Consider the following 16,516-nt stretch of genomic DNA (forward strand, 5'->3'; position numbering starts at 1 on the left):
ATGTGTATACCTATGGCTGATTCATGTTGATGTTTGGCAGAAACCAACCTAACATTGTAAAGCAATTATCCTCCAATTAAAAGTAAAAGGAAGTTGATACCCACCAATAAAATAAAATAAAATGAATTAGTCCAAAGAGTCATCCCAGTCTCCAGGTTCCTCAGATGTTGTCTCTGGTGAGTCTAGGGGCCTGGTGTGTGACTCTTCCTAAAAGGACCCTTGCAGATATATTAGTTCATTCTTGACTTTGAAGCTTCTTTTGTTGACTTCATGCTGAAATAATTGCTGGATGTTACGTAAATGTTGAGAAAATTGGATAAAAGTGCACTGGGGAGGGTCAGACCCATCTTGACCATTTAAGTATGTGAAGACACACATCTTTATAAAAAGAAGTTTGAAAGTGAAGAGGAAAAATCACCCATAATTCTACTTCTTTAACCCAACTATAATCATTTTATGTTCATCTCTGATTTTGTTTTTTGCTGGCATATTTTGCATCATTATAATTTGAATGTACTTATTATTTTGCACTTTTGGTCATTTTTGATAACAGCTTACTAGCTTATTGCTGGGATTTACTCTAATTTACAAAACCTAGCTAAATTACTCTAATTGACATAATCTAATGTACATAATCTAGAGAAGATAGATTTTGGAGTAACAAAACATGGTATTTGAAGTTAGATTTTAGAAGGCTTCTGACATTGGTAAAATTTTGAACTTTTTCTTAAAGACAAGCAATGCCATGAAGTGTTTCAGTGAAAGGATGGACAGAGACAGCCACATCTTAACGATTGTTAGTATAATCACACACACACACACACACACACACACACACACGGGATTCCAGTTCTTGGGGTCTCAAAGAGTGCAACACAACTGAAGCGACTTAGCACAGCACAGCACATGTACACCTATATATTTGAAGTGGATTAATAGTTCTCTTTTTGTATAATGATTTTTTTTAATGTGTGTTTCATGTGTAGAAGGGTGTTTTTCCTATCTAGATTGTCATCTCTTTGCACCCACTACCATATCTGCCTCTCAGGTTACTGTGGATTCAGGAGACTCCCATCAGTGTGACCTGCTTGCCTGACAGGTGGTGTCCCAAATCCAAAGCATTTCTCCCCAGTAAAGAGTGATTGTGTAGCTGCACAGACTTCCTCCCTGAAAATGTACCTGAAATCCCAGTCTTCCTGCGGGGGGCAGTTGAAGAAGCTATACTCAATAACGCCCCTCCTCTCCCACCGTCAGGTGCACCTCTTTCTCTACGGCCCCACCTCTGTCTAGACAACCCTGACAGTGTAGAAGTTTCCATCTCCTTTTCCTTTCCCTCTCCCTGTTCCCTCCCCTTCATTTTTTTTTTTTTCCCTCCCAGGCGCTTCCTGCCTGGAAACAAAAGATTGGTCCCCAGTAGCCCACTCAGGGTGATTTTAGTTTTCTGCTCCCTCTCTGATTGGCCTCCGCGCGGTGCAGAGCCCGGGTGACGTCATAGCGGAGCAGGGCGAGGGAGCGGTTGCCGAGCAGGGCTCGACCGCGGACAGGCAGCTGTGGGCAGCGGACAGTCTGGGGTCTCGCGCGGGGGGCTCCAGCTTTCCCCTGCCCGGAACGAGTGTGCAGGAGCGGGAGGAGAGCCGGGGGAGGGGGGTGGGGAGCGGGCCGAGCCCGAGCTGCGGCTGCGGCCGCGGGGCTGCAGCGCCCCAGCCCCGCCAGCCAACCCCAGCGCTCAGAGGGAGAGGCAAGGTCTGGACGGGGTGGCTGGACCAGTGGCAGGTAAATCCCACGATGGATGGTACCCGGCTCGCTCTGGGGAAGGGGGTGGCAGCTGGGCTCTGCTTTTAGGCGGCCGGGCCGATTTTCTACCCGCTCGGACCCTCCTCCCACTGTCGCGGAGCCCTGGCCTCGAGTCCCCTACGTTGCCTCCCCCGGAGCCCTGACACCCGGCGCGCACCGTGCACGATCCCGGCTCGAGATCGCGGACAAGTGGGTGTGTCGGGGCCATTCCCGGATGACCAGGGCCCCTTCGCTGGGTCAAGTCCTAGACTCGCTTGCTGGGGCCTGGGCCGCTTGAGGCAAAATCAGCCCCCAGAGCTACGTCAGGGTGTAGGTCTTATACCATCTTCCCGCCTCCCTCCCCAGACACTGGAGCAGCGCTCCCCCCCGCCCCCGCCCCCACAAGGGGAGGGGGTGTGGCCGCGGCCCGGCAAGTCCGGGGGAGGAGGAACAGCCAGACAGAAGCACAGAGAAAAAGTGACGATTTTCTTAAATGGATGCCTCTCCCCCTTTCTTTTTCTTCATCCCCCTCCCCTTTTTTGGTGGGGTGGAGGAGGACAATCAGAGCAGACCTCCTTTCTTCTCCTGTGGTGACTAGAATGATGCAATAATGTCCCTAGAAAGCCCAGGGTCCCTCAGTTGGCTTCTGTCTTTGTCTGGGGAGCAGGGTCACCAGGTCCACTGCCCCCGTTCCCAGTCCCCCTCAGCTTGCCGGGCCCTTGCCCTCAGTTTGCGAACTGGCTTTGCCAAGATACCTGCCATACTTTGGGAGGGGGGAACTTGGACCTTTCTGATTCTTGTTCTGGCAGGCTCTCCGTCCCCAGGTGGTGGTGGAGGGGTGGGGTGGGGGAGCTGAGGGAGGGCGGTGCCTGAAGGGAGGGAGCCAGAGGCCCCACTTGTTTTGTTTTGTTTTGTTTTTTGGTCCCACCTTCCAGAATCTAGTGCCAGACTCTGGACTTGAGGGTTCTGGGCTGTGGTCTGTAGAAGCCAAGGAGAGAAGGGTGAGTGGCTTGGCTTTGGGAAGTATGAAGGGGGCGGCTGCAGTGCTATTTTTAAGAACTGGTTTTCAGCAGAGAAGCCTTTAGCCATGTTAGTCTTGCTCCCCCCATGGTTTTGCAGACTCAAATCCAGGCCAACTGTATGGCTGTCTGAGGTGTTGGAACAGAAGGAGGTCCATTCCTGTTGGTGACAACACTGTGGCCCTGTTCTGGGATGACCGAGGTATAAAGGTCAGTGCGGTTTTCACTGGGCCATCTGCAAAGTTATAATTGGGCAGGTCTGCAATTTGGTTCTTGAGGCCTCTCAAGACACCTTTGGGCAAAGGGGCTTAATATGGTAATAGACGATTAACAGGCCCAGGTTTGTATAGAGTCATGTCAGCCTCTGTTTCTTGATACAGATATCATACCCTCCTCCCCCATGAAAGAGGCAAAATAGCCAGAGACTGGGACAACGCGGGTAAAAGCTGACAGCTGCGAGATCTCGAGGGCAGGAGGACCTTGGGATGTCAAGGAGCAGGCCCTCCAAGCCTCCAGGCAGGCAAGTGGGCCTTGTAGGAGAGACCTAACAGAAAAAGGGGGTTCGCCTGTGATAGGGGTACAGGCATGGGGCCACAACATCCTAAGGACGTTCCAAGTAGCTGACTAGCTGACCATTCCCACAGGTAGCAGATTTTGAGAGTTGGAGGCGGAAATGGAGTATAGAGCAAGCCAGCTTGCTGAGGTCTTTGAGGGGAGGGGAGCAGACAGATGTGAGGAGAGAGGGAATTGAGGAATAACTGCAGGGCTTGGGAGGTGCTACTCCCATCAGAGACTGTTATTACAAGGTCAGAGGCTGAGCTACTGTGAAGTCAAAGTGGGTAGCCAAGGCAAAAAAAAAAAAAAAAAACCAAATCAGGTCTAGAAATCAGATAGAGTAGGTGGGTAAGGTCAGTGGAGTAGGTAGGAATAAAACCACAGAGAGAAAGAAGAAAAAGACAGCGTTTTCCCAGGAGCCCAAAGGCCCTGATTTCCTTGGTGAACTAGAGGAAATTTTGCTGCTGAGGCACCTGTGGCTTAGCCCAGACTTAGGGGGACAATTTCTGCATAGCTGGGGAATCAGTAGCATTCCTACTCAGGTAAGCTGCCTTCAGGAGCCGGTAGCTTTGGTCGGTCGAGGGAAGAAGTTTGATGATGAGCAGGGTACTCTCTACAACTGGCTCTTCCTCCTGGGTAAGGAGAAGGGAGTGGAGGGCCAGGGCCTCAGAAGGGACTGAGGGAGCTTCTAACCTGGCCTAGATGGTAGGTTGACTGATTGTACATGGGGTGGGCCAGGGCTGGGCCTGGGGCCCTGCTTGGGGGATGGGGGTATGTATCCGTCCATGCTCAAAAAGAAAGTCCTCCTTCCCAAGGGCCCATGTGCAGGCCAGGGATGGCGAAAACCACTGCCCTAGAAGGTAAGTGAAGCTGCTGAGGCATCTAGAGTTCAGCTTAAGCTCCCCTGTTGTTCCCCCCAACCTCACCACCTGCTGGAGGCCAGGCGGTTGCCTCTACGGGGACCGGGGTTGGAGGGGAGAGGGGCGCGGAACTCGGCTGCCAGCGCGGCACTAGGCACTACTCGGCTTCTCCAGCAGGGGGCGGGCAAGGGCAAGACTTCAGGCACCAGGGACCCGAGTCCTCCATTTCAGGTGTGAAGCCTGAGCCTCCGAACAAGTGACAGGCTGGCATATATTTCAAATCTGCTTTAGGGGTACCAGGTGAACCTTCGGGTCTAGCAGTCTGTTTCCACTTCCTCTCAGAATGTGTTGCTTCCTCTCATGCCCCGCTTCCTTGTGAAGGTATTTGCATTTACCTCCATGGACTTCCCTTGTGGCTCAGCTGGTAAAGAATCCGCCTGCAATGCGGGAGACTTGGGTTTGATCCCTGGGTTGGGAAGATCCCCTGAAGAAGGTAATGGCTAACCACCCCTGTATTCTGGGCTGGAGAATTCCATGGACTGTATAGTCCATGGGATTGCAGAGTCACACACGACTGAGGGACTTTTCACTTTCCACGGTGATTACTGGAGTCACTAATATAGCCTAACCCGTAGTTTAATTGGAAATGTTAATCAGTGCAATGGATCCGTGTCTGGTTTGCACATTTGGTCAGTTATCTGCAGGTTGGGGCGATCTGCACGGCACCCAGGGGGATGTGAGGAAGGGCAAGATGGCAGAGCCACAGCTGGCTGTGCTGGCAGGAAGCTTAATGAAGGAAGTAGAGCTCGAAGGCTGGAAAGAGAGAAACAGGTTTCTGGTGGGGAATAGAAACCAAGATAAGGCCTGGGTGCCTGATCACTGAAGTGATATAGGACAATCTTGGAGACCACACAGTGGAGATGGAGGCCAGGGTTTTGCCCTGAGGTGGGGAGGGTCCTGGATTTGGAGAAGGAAGGGTTTTTTTGGTAGTTGTTTTGTCTTCTGTCCGTGGCATGTGGCATGGGGGATCTTAATTTCCCGACCAGGGATTGAACTTGTGCCCCTGCACTGGAAGGTGAAGTCATAACCACTAGACCACCAGGAAAGTCCGAAGAAGGAAGTTTTAAAGGGAAAAACAGCTGGAGTGGAACCAACCATGGGAGTCCAAAAGTCAGTGTTCTGGTCTGAGAGTTTCTTCCCCTTCTCTGGGCCTCAAGTTTCCTTGTCTTTCAAATGACCGGGGTGAACTAGGTGGTTCCTAAGATGGTAGTAACATTTTAGGAAGTGGGTCCATTTGTTCTTGGTAATGAAAAAAATTTCACTCAAGGAGAGGCCCTTCCCCTCAATTTACCCCTTTTAAATCATACTTTTGGGCATTCCTCTAATTTAGAGGAAGACAGTACAAAACAATCCACAACCACTACACACATTTCATCTCTCTCAGCAGTGTGGCCTTACTTTTATTTAAAATGAATGGGAAGGGGGTCGGATGGGGGGAGATGCCCACGTGTAGAATCTCCCCCTATAACCAAGACCCTGATGGCTCAGATGGTAAAGAACATGCCTGCAATGCAGGAGACCGTGTCTGATCCTGGGTCAGTAAGATCCCCTGGAGAAGGAAATGGCTACTTACTCCAATATTTTTGCCTGAAGAATTCCATGGACAGAGGAGCCTGGTGGGCTACAGTCTATGGGGTTGCAAAGAGCTGGACACAACTGAGCGACTAACACTTTTTACTTTTCACTTCAACCAAGCCCCTAAAACGCGCTATGGGGAATTTCACCCAGATCTTATACCCTGGGGTGGAGACAGATACCCAATAGTCGCTCTGACTCTTGGGGTGAAGGTGAAGGAAGGGCCTGGCTTAGGGTCTGTATCTTTTTCCTTCTGTCTTCCTCCATCCTGCTCTCTCTTTGAGCCAGGTGGACTTTTTGAATTTCTATACTTTTAAGACATTGCCCCTAACAATCAGCACAATTGCGCCCTCTAGTGACCTCAATGGGAATGCCTTTGACAGAGCTCCCCTTATACCCGGGGTGTCAGTGTTTAACCTGCTCTGCAACTACTCCCTGTGGAGAAGGGGTCCAATACTTCCAACAGCCCAGAGAAGAAACTTAGGCGGCTGCAGCTTCCTGCAGGCCCATCTGGGGTTGGGAGTTAAGAGAGGAAGCCATCCCACCCCCAGTGCCCAATTTCCTTCTTTGGGCCTGAAAAAGGTTCTGGAACATTCCCAGATATTTTCAGTGCTGGACCAGGCACCTACCATGGGGAGGGGGCGCTCTGTAGTAGAGAGAGTGGTTGTTCACAGATTCCCTCCCCCACCAAAGAGGTGTCAACCCTAATCCCCCGACAGATGGTGGCAGGAAGATGGCAGCAAGGCTGGGGTGTTGGTAGGCACACGGGGGCTCCACTGATCTCTACCTCTGCCTCCAGTAGGAGGCTGAGCCACAGGTGCACACACAAGCAGTATAAACACACAAGAAGATACACACAATGTGGCATAGACATATGATACACAATATAGATTAGACCCAGGCACCCCACAGCACAGAATAGATGGAATACACATGCAACACAGTACAGGCCCAGGGCACATATATAATACGGTACTGACCTGATATGCATATGCAATACGATATAAACACAACTACACACACACACACACAGAGGACATGGTAGAGGCACACAAATATGAAGTGGTACTGGATGCAGTTCAGACATACCTGACCCCATTTGTGCTCACACACAGGACACCACTCCCGACTTCCAACACTAACCTCCAGACGGGTGGGAGGAGTGTGACCACTAGGTGGAGCTCTGTGTCCTACTGTTGCTGTTGCTCCTGCCTTGGCTCCAGCTGTGCAGTCAGCTCAAAGCAGGCTGCCCTGGAGTTAACAAGCGGCTGAAGGGAAGTGGAGGTCTGCCTAAGGAAAGCTCTTGATCCGGCACACAAACCTGGAGCTGCTTGGTTAGTACTGGCTGGTGCACTTGCCCCCTGCCCTCCTCCAGGTCCTCTAGTGTGCCTCCCCACTAGGGGATGGGCAGGGGACTTACTGCGGCCCTTCTTTTTGAGCCCTCTCAGGAGCTTTGGCAGCCCTCTCTCCTTCGCCCCCACCCCATGCCCTTGTAGGATGGTCTCATGCAGGGGGGGAGGGGCAGCATACGGCTCAGCAGCGCAGTGGGTTGGATTTGGAAAGACTGCCTGGAGTGTGCATGTGGGACGGGCCCAGGGAATGCTAGGGCCCCCAGGGGACAGACGTGCTTGGGAGGCTTGCCAGCAGCAACTGGCATTCCTGGGGGATGGCTTGGTCTTTTTATTCTAGAAGGGGGGAATTGGGAATGATGGGGCTTTTCCTGGCTCCCCGGGGCTTCAATTTTACTGTCTCTACCTTTAAAATACCCATCCATCCATCCATCCATCCATGTGTTCAGATTAGGACCCTCTGCGTGTGCTAGCTTGGATCTGACCCCGTTGGAAGTTAGCCCATAGGTGCTGCTCTTCTTTGAGGACAAAGACTGTGGAGAAGAGGCGGGCAGGGAAGGAAGGAGAAGGATTGCAGAGCTTGGGGTCCTGTCAAGGAAATATCAGTCTCCTCCTTGAGAGGCTCAAGTGACTGTGAGGAAAGGGAGGGGTTAAACGGACCCTGTCTTCTTTGTGGTTGGGCATGGAAACTTCTTGGGGGAAGCTAGGATAAATTGTGACCTCCTAAAAAGCTCTGGATGTATTCACCCAAAGAAATCTGGAGAAGACTAGGGAAGACATCCCTGTGGCAGAGATTAGAGGAAAGTTCCAAATAGGATTAGAGGCTGAGGCCCTCAGCAGCTCTGAGATGATAGAAAGTTAGGGAACCTCAAAGTGCTCTGCTCACCAACTCAGTGAGGGACATTTTTGAGAAGGAAATGGAAATGATGGTGGAGACTTGGAGGTTAAGGATGAAATAAGCTGAACAGCTGGGTCTTGAGGCAGCTCAGGTATCACCAGAGCCAAACCTGCATTCGCCATCATCTCATGGCTTCCTCCTGTCCACTGGATGATACCATCTCCTGTCAATATGCAAATATTTCACATCTGTCATATTTGACTGAGCGCTCTCAGCACTTACGCAAGCTGCTGAGGGTGGTCCACTCACTAGCAAGTAGATTCAGAGTGGTGAAGTGATAGCCATTCTCAACTTGAAACTCCCAGTTCAGTGCTCTGTCTGGACTCTGATGTACAGGGGCTTTTTTATACTTCTTGACTCTGACTCTCTGCCTTCTTAAAGGATTTTCTGTAGTGTGTGTGTGTGTGTGTGTGTGTGTGTGTGTGTGTGTGATGTTTGGGGGAGATGGAGCAGGAGCAGGTGGGGAAAGAGGTTCCCACTCCCCCACAATGCTTTTCTTGGCAGGTTGCCCCCAAGAGAGAGCAGCTGAGTCCTTGCACCCTGTGACAGCTGCTGTTCCCAGCCCTGAGCCCATCGGAGGTCCTGCAGCAGTGGTGGTGTGAGGTGAGTCATGGATTCCAGGGCAGGAAGTTAGGGATCTCGGAATTCAGGTAAATGCCACCTTTCCACCAGAGCTCCTGCCATCAAAGACCCTACTTTCTGGGGACTTATACCACTGCCCTTGGTTTCCCATCTCTGATATGAAAATGACAGCTTTGACCTACATCCTGGAGTAGAAAAATAAGCTAACAGTCATTGTCAAGTCCTTTGCAAATGTCAAGCGCCATCTAGGAGCTTTAGTATAGAACAGGCACGCATCCCATCAAGCTGTCATTTCCTTTCCTCTTGCTTTCCTGATAGTGAAGTGGCATTTCGGCCACGTGCGACAAATTCACCAATTCTTTCCTGTTATTTCTACCGCCCCATAACCTTCATGTTACCTTTCTATTCAAAGCGTACCCCTATCCTGGCCATCCCAGTTTCGGGGTCTGGAAGGCTTAACTTAAACTTTCCAGAACCTCCCCTCTGTCTTCCCACCCAGCCAGGGGGTGTGTCCTTTCCCAACTCTCCAACAACGCTGAGTCCATAGCATGTAGTGTAGCCCTTGTTGCTCTGCTGCCTTAACTAAGTCTTGCATGGTTTCTAGCATATTCCTCTTGGCAGGTAAACTAGACTGAAGCTCTTCAGGAGTAGTGACCAAATTTCACAGTTCCCTAGTCTCGCTCAAGTGTCTGACAGTTCCCTACCAGCTTTTCCATTTGAGCCTCTCTCTCTTCCTGTCCACTTCTTTCAGATTTCTTGGCTTGCCTCTCTGATCATCTACCTGTGTCTTTTCCTCTCAGGTGGCCATGACAGCTTCTTCCTCTTTCGTCTCCTCCATCTGGCCTTCTGTTGCTATATGCTACAGTCTAGCTATCTGTTTGTATCTTACTGTCCCTCTCTCTGTCTGGTCTTCTGTCTCTTTGTCAGTTGCAGAGATGTCTCTCATATTGCCCAAGGCAAAACCAGACAAGCAAAAGAGAAAAAAAATACCCCATGGGAAAAACAAACAAACTCAAATAAGAAACAAGGAATATGCAGTGCAGTTCTCTTTCACACTGAGCCTGTCCTGGGCCTCCAGGACAAAGGAGAACTGCAACTCAGTGGCAGGTGTTTCTGTGATGCCTTCTCATGGAGAGGGAAGCTCCAGACTTTTGGCCATGAAATTGAAGGTGTGAAATTACAGCCTTGTCGATACCGATGCATTCAGCTTTCCAGAGATGCCCTGGCAGGGGATCCTCTATAGAGCTGGAGCAACAGAAGGTAACTAGAACTGGCTAAAACAAGAGGCAAGCCCCTGGGTCTCTCCTGGGTGTTCAATGACAGCCACAATAATAACTTACATTTATTGAGTACCTACTGTTGCCAGCATTATGCTAGGCGTTTTTATTTGCATGAGACCGTTTGATCCTACAGTAACTCTGCAAGGTAGGTATTTTTTTTTTTCTGATAGTTGCTGTTTTTGTTTCTGATTATAAAAGTGATACGAGCACGAGGTAGGTATTTTTATCATCTCTCTTACCCATGAGAAGATAGAGGTTGAGAGCAGCTAAGGCACGTGCATGTAACTCAACATATCTTGTGATTTGGGGCAGGGGAGACACTTCCTGAAGTGTCTCTCAGCATCTTATTTTGGAGCCCTCCACTGTTCACATAGACACATGTGCATGCACACACAAAACATGCACACTCACACACTCTTGTACATTGACGTGATCATATTTACCTCCCTGGCTTACACTCACTGTTCACACCGGACACATTTATAGCAATGATCACCCTTAACCCCTCACCCTCGTACATGGTCATATTTCCAGACACACTATGTACTGGTACATTCCTACTGCCATGCACTGATACATACATTTATTTATTTTATTTTTAATTTAATATATTTGATGCACTGTATTTTAACTTTGTTTTTTTAATTTTTGGCCCACCACATAACATCTTAAGTCTCCGAGCAGGGACCAAACCAGTGCCCCCTGCAGTGGAAGCATAGAGTCCTAACCACTGGGCCGCCAGGGAAGTCCCCATAGTCATATTCACCTTTCCATACTGACACACACCCATGCTCACGTTCTCATACACTCACCCATTGATGTTTCTTCTTACGTTCTTACACTCCCAGTCATACCTACAGACTCACATCCACACAGATGATATAGTCACCCTTAACTCCCAAATTCCTACACAATCACACACACTTTGTGTACGGATACAGGTTGACATTCCTCTGCCTGTTTCTCATGCAGTCCATACACACACTCAATTTCATATACTGTGACACATTTGCACTGTCATCACTTTTCCTCCTTACAGTTACACGTTTACACGTCTCATAACTCACCGGGACACACACATGTGTATACATGCTCATATGTTCACATTTATACATGCTCACACCATAAACACAATCTCACCTATTTAAACTCTTGTTTTTGTACACTCTGGATTGCATTCTCTTCCACTCATGTACTCAGTGCTGACACAATCACTGTAACTCAGTCACATTTGCATGTAATCACACTTACACATGGCAACACTCATTTTGACAGATTCACAATAGTGCTAAATAGTGACCCACACTCTAATGTACACACCCATGTAAAACTTTCCCAAACTCTTATGTATACACATAGACTGATTTTTACCACATTGACACACTTTCTTACTTCACATGCACACATACATACACATTGTGGCACACTCAGTTGTGTTCATGATCACAACTGTCACCCCCCCCCCCCATTTGCCATTGTTCTCTTCTCAGCCTCAGCTAAAAGGAAGAGAGTTGCTCTTAGGCAGGTGCCAATGGGACTGGATCTTTCTAGCAGAAAGTAAGGAGATTTATGTCTAGGATTAAAAAGAAGCAACTCAAATCCTAGATCAAGTTTTACATCCTTTTGCCATAGATTCCTTTTGCAGAAATCATCTCTAATGGGCAGAACCTTAGCCAGTCCTTTCCAGAGAGGTTAGAATTTAGATGGTTTGTTTGTCTTTTCCAAGTTTATGGCTTAACTTGCCACTTCATTTCCCTCCCAAGGGGAGATGAAGGTGAGGCGTGCATTTCTTTAAGCACTGTTAGTGGTTTCCTATGCAAATGCAGGTGTCTGCTTTTATGTTTATGATGTGGAATTGCCTGCTGATTAGACACGTGGAAAGGGCAGTCATGCTTCCAAGCAGGTACCTCTCATCCAGCCAGGTCTGCTTTTCCCCTGTTTACTCTGAATCATGGTATTCAAGGAGGAGAAAGAGAAGGTTAATGAGCTAGCTGGATAATAAAATGCATTTCTATTGTGAGTGTGCATGTGCATATATAGACTCCACTGGAATTTCAACAGCTGTTAAAAGTCAAGTCAACAGAGGAAATTTCTCAGTAGGCGGGGGTAAAGACAAGCTGAAGAAACTTCCTTGCACTCCAGACAGACTGTAGATTTTCTTGCAGAGGGTGAGAAAAAAACCCAGGAATGAACCAGTAGATCAGGAGCCTGGTGCCAGAGCTGTGAGCCACCCTAGTCCACACCAGCACCCTGTAGGAGTCTCCCTAGTCTGTGGCTGCCCCTGCTGGAGTCTCCCTGGAGGAAAAATAGTGCAAAATACGACTGTGCTACCATGTGATGTATTTTCTGGCACACCATAGGGAAGAGCCTGTACTCTGGAATAACAGCTCCCCCCAACCCTGCCATGAACACCCATCATTAGATTGAGAACGTCTTCAATAGTAGAGACCACATCACTTTACCTATTTTGGATTCTCAATGCCTGGCATAATGCCAGACTCAGAGCAGCTGCTTGTGAAACTCAGCTAAGAAACTAAAAGGGATGGGTGGGCAGCAGCATATTGTCAGGACAGATCCAGTGCCTCTGTCCCTCCACCCCAGAATTCCAATGGCATTACCAGCTCAGACTGAGAGTCCTCTGTGGACCTTACATAGTGGGGGAAATGCAAAGGGGGAAAGCCCCAGACTCTGCCTTTGATGTAATTTCCTTTGAATGAGAAAGATGAAGTCACCAACTTGAAACTGTAGTCCAGGGCAGCAGTCTTGAAGTTTGGGGTTAGAGGAATTTTTATCATGTCATCCAGTGGTTTTTCAACATCCAAAGGCCTTGAAGGCCCATAAGTGGTTGGAAACAGCAGTCAGGATTAGGGAAGCCACTTCCCAAAGCAGACTGCCTCATAGATATCTTTCTTAAGCACAGGAAAGATGGTTCATCTTTATAGAAAATTGTGTAACAAAGCACTTTATCACTGGGCATAAGGCAGAGGAAGAAAAGTGAGCCTTTAGACCTTAATGGAAATCTTGTACTTAATTAAGATTTAGCCACCACCTCCTCCAGGAGACAGCTTTAGGGAAATTTCCTGGCAAATATATATTTGATCTATTCTGCCAATGTGCTGAGACTTAACTGAAAGCAAATTATAAAACTGACAGTACTGACTGAAATTTAGGAGGGGAAAAATGCACCTACCTGAATTCACTTCAATACAGTGAGGAGTGCTAAGTAAAGAGACCCACCCCTTGTATTTATATGGTATTTTACACTTCTCAAAATATCTAATAACCTGTTCATTCATTATGATAGAGGTGGTGTTGTTCATTGTTGTTCAGTCAATAAGGCGTGTCTGACTCTGTGACCCCATGAACTGTAGCACACCAGGCTTCCCTGTACTTCACTGTTTCCTGGAGTTTGCTCAAACTCATGTCCTTTGAGTCAGTGATGCCATCCAACCATCTCATCCTCTGTCATCCCCGTTTCCTCTTGCCCTCAGTCTTTCCCAGCATCAGGGTCTTTTCTAGTGAGTCCAGTTTTTGCAAGAAGCATTAGGAGCACCGACTCTGGAATTAGCTACCCCAGCTTCTGAATCCCAATTTGGCTACTTCCTACCATGTAACCTTGTTTGAGTCAACTACCTATGCTCCTCAAGTCTCAGTTTCCTCATCTGTAAAATGGGCATGACACTAATACCATCTACCTCATTGAGTTGTTAGGATGAAATGCAATGTCTTGCTCAACAAATGTTGAGCACAAAGTCAGTGCTCAACAAATGGTAGCTCTTACTGTCCTTACCACAACCCTTGGACTGTGGTGCTTTCAAAGGGGCAGAACCCTGAAGTAACAGAGAAACAGTATGGTTCTTTGCTGCCAAAGACCCGATTTTCACAGAACTTGTTGCCTGCTTTTCTTTAAGTTTTTATTTCTCTTAACCACAAGCTGGGTCAATGCTCATTCCCACTTAAGAAGAGTGAAAAAGAAAACCCATGAGCACTTCCTCAATTCCTGTGTCATTTTAGGACATCCTTATTTGGCCACTGTAGTGATGTTTCTTGTTCATTTCGATGTCCCCCCTCATCCTACAACATTTCCCTTGAAATCATGAAGCCTTCAGTAATGTCACCTTCATTTGCTGGTATACTGAAACTTAGGGGAGGAGGAATGAAAAAGACTCCTTATGCTAGTGGAGCCCAAGATCTGGTCTCTAACCACAGGCACACCTCTGACCTTGATTCTAATGCTGAAATGCCTGCATTGTGGGCACTGGGTCTGCTCATTTCCAAGCTTTGTTCCAAAACATCACAATGGAAGCACAGTTCACCCATCTCAAAGCCCTAAGAGCTTTGTTGTCTATGCAAAAGCTGTGGTAACTGAGAACTCATCATTTCACATAAAACTGTAGTGTGATTGAGGAAGCATAAATAAGAACATAGACTTTGGAGTCACACAGACATGAGATTGTATAGACTTTTTTCTATTATGGTTTATTACAGAATATTGAATATAGTTCCCTGTGCCATACAATAGGACCTGGTTATTTTTCCATTCTATATATAATAGTTTGCATCTGCTAATCCCAAACTCCCAATCCAACCCTCCCCCACCCCACCCCACCCGCCTTGGCAACCACAAGTCTCCAAAGTCTGTTCTCTGTGTCTCCGAGTCTGTTTCTGCTTCGTAGATAAGTTCATTTTTGTCATATTTTAGATTCCACATATAAGTGATAATCGTATGGTATTTGTCTTTGTATAGTTTCACTCTGTGACCTTGGCAAGTAAGCTGCTGTCTCTGAATGTCAGTTTCATCTGTAAAATGAAAATAATGATACCTCAAGGGGTTATGCAAGTTATGTGAACTGGTTCATGAGTAACTTTTAGCAGAGTGCCTAGGACATAAATCTTAATGAATGGTGGTAATTTTATGGCCCATGAAATCTGTGGCAGTAATTGTAAACATCTTCTGTGGGCAACATACCTTAAATTGCTTTACTCATTTCTCACATGTGGATCATTTGATCCTCACAACCTCTTGGTGAGGTAGTCACCTTTCTTCTGTGAAGAAAAAGATTCAGAGCAATCAAGGGATAAAGCTCATTAGCAGCAGTGCTGGGCTGAGAAGGTTCCAGTCCAGGCTGAATATTTGCATCTTTGCTTCACAGCGTCTTTGAGGTGGTGGTTAGCAAGTACAACCTCTTTGAATTGAGCATAAACCTTGTGCAAAAAAAAAAATGTCTAAATGGTAGCTACAGTTTTTCTGTTCTCTGAACCATGTGGTGTTTCTCTCTGTGTCTCTGTGTTGTGGTGTTTCTCTCTGTGTCTTGTGTGTTGTCCAGCATGTTACAGAAGTGCAACAAATGTGACATCATAAGAGTGCCCTTTGCAGCAAAGCTGAGGGTCGTGGTGATATATGGCTATGGCAGGACCAGTTCCCACCAAAAGGAAAATCTTTCTCAAGGCATGTCATGTGGTGTTGTTCATGCTGCTCGAGGAGTACCAAATGTCCAGAGCCTGGAAATAGAAATTCTTGAAATATACTGAAACACATCACTAGACCTCTGGGGCTCCTTGGCTGTTTCTCTTCTGACCTGAAAATGATGAGGCATCAACTTTAGGGAACCCTAGGAAAAGGATGGAAGGACAAAAAGATAAGCGCACTTTTGACCTCTCTGTGACATTTGCCTCATAGCCATACTCATCTTGGAATACTTTTCTCTTGGTTTCCATGATGTCATAGATTCAGTTCCTCCACTTCTTTAACCGTATTTCTCAAGGATCCCTGGTTCCTCCTCCAGCCCCTAAATATTGGTGTTCCCCTGAGATCTTGCCTTCTGTCATCCTGTGTCTTATTAGGAGATTGCACCTACTTCCATGCTGATGGTCTCCAAATTAATATTTTCAGCCCACATATCCTGCTCTCCATTGAACCATTCCATAATGCCATATAAACATGTTATGACTGCTACTCTGTCTATATTTATTGTCTTAATTTTGCTGTCTCTATTGAGAGGAATGTTTCTCAGGTGGCACTAGTGGTAAAGAATTCACCTGCCAATGCAGGAGATGCAAGAGGTGCAGGTTCAATCTCTGTGTTGGGAAGATCCCCTGGAGAAGGAAGTGGTAACCCACTCCAGTATTCTTGCCTGGGAAATTTCATGGACAGAGGAGTCTGGCGAGCTAAAGTCCATGGGGTTGCAAAGAGTCAGACACGACCGGGCAACTGAGCACACACATTGAGAGGAATAGATATAGCTAGAGAGAATTTTTTCCCAATCACATGTGAATTGATGTTCCTTTCAGCTTTTTATTTTTGCTATGTAATAAAGACAAGGTTCTTAGGTCTTTGTTTTGCTTCCCACTAGATATTTCTAGTATAATTTTTATTGAGGTATCCAATGTGTCACGGTGTTTGTTCTCTCTTCTTTGTACATAGACTTGTAGAAAAGTTATATATTTGAGGACCATTTGTAGATATTTAGTCTTTGTAGAATGTTTATGTTTGTTGGTAGAGTCTTTATAAAAATTTAGACAATTTTTTTATGAAACTGATAAGGGCTGTCCTATTGGCCAAAAC

At 47.3% G+C, this 16,516-nt stretch overlaps 1 protein-coding gene across 5 annotated transcripts in view; it reads left to right on the forward strand.

The window, feature by feature from the left end:
• The first annotated feature begins 1,166 nt into the window (after window positions 1–1,166).
• Window positions 1,167–16,516, forward strand: part of PAK3 (p21 (RAC1) activated kinase 3) — a 130,470-nt gene continuing 115,120 nt past the window's right edge. The window contains exons 1-4 of one of the 5 annotated variants that reach the window (XM_024988124.2): window positions 1,167–1,773; window positions 2,709–2,774; window positions 2,893–3,002; window positions 8,594–8,692. The gene's annotated coding sequence lies outside the window, so the exon portion shown is untranslated. The remainder of the gene's footprint in view (window positions 1,774–2,708; window positions 2,775–2,892; window positions 3,003–8,593; window positions 8,693–16,516) is intronic. The other 4 variants (XM_024988123.2, XM_059883478.1, XM_059883479.1 and 1 more) reach the window with 4 other exon arrangements.

This window comes from Bos taurus, chromosome X, assembly GCF_002263795.3.
Source record: "Bos taurus isolate L1 Dominette 01449 registration number 42190680 breed Hereford chromosome X, ARS-UCD2.0, whole genome shotgun sequence".
Taxonomy (NCBI): Eukaryota; Metazoa; Chordata; class Mammalia; order Artiodactyla; family Bovidae; genus Bos; species Bos taurus.